Below are 3,775 nucleotides of genomic sequence, written 5' to 3'. Positions count from 1 at the left end.
AGCAATCAGACAACAAAACCAAAAGGCATCCAAATTGGTAAGGAAGACTTAAAACTGCCACTCTTTGAAGATGATATGATACTATATATACTAAACCCCAAAGATTCCACCAAAAAACTTTTAGAACTATTATATGAACTCAATAATGTTACAGGATACAAAATCAATATAGAGAAATCTGTTGTATTTCTGTACACTAATAAAGAAGTAGCAGAAAAAAATTAAGAAAGCAAACCCATTTATAATTGTACCAAAAATAATAAACTTCCTAAAAATAAATTTAACCAAAGAGGTGTAAGACCTGTACTCTGAAAACTATAAAACATTGATGAAAGAAATAGAAGATGATATAAATGGAAAGATTTCACACTCATGAGTTGAAAGACCAAATGATGTTAAAATATCCCTCTTACCCAAAGCAACCTATACATTTTATGAAATCCCTATCAAAACACCAACAGCATTTTTCACAGAACTAGAATAAGCAATCCTAATGTTTGTATGAAACCACAAAAGACCTCAAATAGACAAAGAAATCTTGAAGAAGAAAAAGAAAACTGGAGGTATTGCAATTCCAGAGTCCAAGTTATAATACAATGCTGTAATAATAAGAACAGTATGGTACTGACACAGAAGTGGACACATAGATCAATGGAACAAAATAGAAATTCCAGAAATAAACCCACACTTATACGCTCAATTAATCTTCAACAAAGAAGGCAAGAATATACAGTGGGAAAAAATGTCTTCAACAAATGATGTTGGGAAAACTGGACAGCTACACGCAAAAAAATTAAACTAGACCACTTTCTTACATCATACACAAAAATAAATTCAAAATGGATTAAATAACTAAATGTGATACCTGAAATCATAAAAATCCTAGAAAAGAACACAGGCAGTAACATTTCTCTGACATCGGCCATAACATTTTTCTAGATATGTCTCCTGAAGCAAGGGAAGCAAAAGTAAAAACAATTGGGACAACATCACAATAAAAAAAACCCTGCTGCACAGCAAAGGAAACTATCAACAAAACTAACAGACAACCTACTGAATGTGAGAAGATATTTACAAATGACATATCTGATAAAGGGTTAGTTTCCAAAATACGTAGAGAACTTCTACAACTCAATGCCCCCCAAACAAATAATCCTATTAAGATGGGCACAAGATATGAACATACATTTCTCCACAGAAGACATCCAGATTGCCAGGAGACATGTGGAAAGATTCTCAACACCATTCATCATCAAGGAAATGCAAATCAAATCCATAATGAGCTGTATCATCCCACACATGTCAGAATGGCTAAAATCAAAAACACAAGAAATAAGTGTTGATGAGGATGTAGAGAGAAAAAAAAACCCTTATGTACTGTGGTTGGGAATACAAACTGGTACAGCCACTGGAAAACAGTATGAAGCTTCCTCAAAAAAATAAAAATAGAACTACCATACAATCCTGTAATTTCACTATTTGATCTTTACCCAAAGAATAGGAAAACACTAATGCAAGGATATATTCGCCCACATTGCTAACAATAGCCAAATTATGGAAACTATATATATACACTATGTCATATGATATAGGGAATAGCATTCAACCACAAAAAGAATGAAGTCTTGTCATTTGCAACAACATGGATGGATCTAGACAATTTAATCCTAAGTGAAATAAGTCAGAGAAAGACAAATACCATCTGACTTCACTCATGTGTGGAATTTAAGTAACAAAACAAGTGAACAAAGGGAAAAGGAGACAAACAAAAATATAGACTCTTATCTACAAAGAACAAACAGATGGCTACCAGAGGGGAGATTGGTGGGGGGATGGGTGAAATAAGTGAAGGAAATTAAGAGAACACTTAACTTGAGCGCTGAGTAATATACAGAATTGTCAAGTCACTATATTAGACACCTGAAACTAATTTAACACCATATGTTAATTATACTGGAGGGTTTTTTAATTTTTTTTATTTATTTTTTAAGAAGATTCACTCTGTATCTTTAAATATTGACGCTTTGATTATAATGTTTCCTTGTGTGGGTCTCTCTAGGTTTTCCCTACTTGAGATTCTCTGTCTCTAGACTTGGTTGTTTGCTTTCCTCACCAAGTTAGAAAAGTTTTGCTATTTTCTATCCCTTTCTGTCTGTCTTTGCCTTCTGGGACCCATATAATGCAAATGTTAGTATGCTTGATCTTGTCTCAGAGGTCCCTTAAATGATCCTCAATTTATTTATTTTTTTCTTCTTGCTGTTTTGGCCGTGTGACTTTCTCTACAGTCTTCCAGATCACTGATTTGTCCTGCTGTGTGTACTCTGCTATCGTTTCCTTTTAGCCCATTTTTACTTTAGTTAATGCGTTCTTCAGGTCTGAGTAGTTCTTTTTTTAATTATATATCTTTTATATCTCTTTGAAGTTCTTGCGCATCTCCATTCTTCTGAGTTTTGTGAGCACCTTTATGGCCATTACTTTGAACTCTTTATTTGGTGGATTGCTTAGCTCCATTTTGTTCAGTTATTTCTCTGAGAATTTCTCTTGTTCTTTTGATTGAAACATATTCCCTTATCTCTTCATTTTGCTAATTATCTGTTGCTATGTAATAGGTCAGTTACATCTCCCTTTCTTGAAGGAGTGGCTTTAAGCAGAAAGTGTCCTGTGGGTTCCAGTAACCCCTCATCACCTAGGTTCCCCAGGGGTATCCCTGGGTAGGCTATCTATACCCTCCTGTTGTGGCTGGATCACAACTGGCATAGACTCACTGGTATGGGGCTGCCCCCAAGGATAGTTATATGTAAAAGCCAGGCCACAACCACTATGGATGCTTGGTATTTAGAGTTGCCCTTAGTGTGGCTGACTGAGACCTGGCTGTTAACTGTTGCTGGCACTCCAGTATAAGGGGCTGGCATCTGGTGTGGGAACCCTTGGTGGGGGCACTGGGGTTGGCCAAGGACTGCCACTGAACATGGGGGAGCATATGGGTACTTAGAAGAGGTTCTAGGTCAGGCCAGGTAGGTTGGTAATGTGGAATTCACAAAGAAGCACCAGCGCTGGCCACGTGTTTCTACCACAGTAGGTGGAGAGGGCCAGCAATGGTATCCACTAGTTCCAGGGCAGCTATGGGGAAACTAAGTGAACATAAAATGGTGCCTGCCGGCACTTGCATCCCTGGAGAACGTTGCAACAGAATCCTGCCCTTGACATACCCTAAAATTGGTCAACAGATCTCTTTCATGTGTAACCCAGGTGCTTTGCAAATGGCTGCCTTTATGCTGAGACATGGAGCGCGTTTGTGCACGTGCCCCTTAAGAACAGAGACTCAGTGCCTCTTGCCTTATGGCTCTCCTGGCATAAATTTCACCGGTTTTGAAATCCAAATGGTATGGGTGCTCATCTTTCCAGTGTAGGTCCCCAGGATAGGAATGCCCAATAGGGGGCTCACACCCCATGTTCCTCGGGAAGGGACTCTTCAGTTGTGATACCCCACCTGTTTGTGAATTTGCCACCACGAAGGTATAAATCCAGATTAGACCATGTGTATGCTCCCATCTTAATGTTGCTTTTCATTATATCCTTTGTTGTATAATACCTGTTCTGCTAGTCTTCAGTTTGTTCGCAAAGATAGTTGTTGTATATGCAATTGTAGATTTTGGTGTATCCTTGGAAGGTGAGTTCAGAATCTTTCTACCCCACCATCTTCGTCCCCACCTTTGTCATATATATATATATATATATATATATATATATATATATATATATTTTTTTTTTTTTT

General features: G+C 37.5%; 1 pseudogene; it reads left to right on the top strand.

The window, feature by feature from the left end:
- The first annotated feature begins 3,095 nt into the window (after positions 1-3,095).
- Positions 3,096-3,775, top strand: part of LOC121042013 (tigger transposable element-derived protein 1-like) — a 22,724-nt pseudogene continuing 22,044 nt past the window's right edge.

This window comes from Herpailurus yagouaroundi, unplaced genomic scaffold, assembly GCF_014898765.1.
Source record: "Herpailurus yagouaroundi ecotype Mexico unplaced genomic scaffold, PumYag 28, whole genome shotgun sequence".
NCBI classification, from domain to species: Eukaryota; Metazoa; Chordata; class Mammalia; order Carnivora; family Felidae; genus Herpailurus; species Herpailurus yagouaroundi.
Note: the sequence above shows the minus strand (reverse complement) of the source record. Positions and strands in the feature narration are given on the sequence as shown.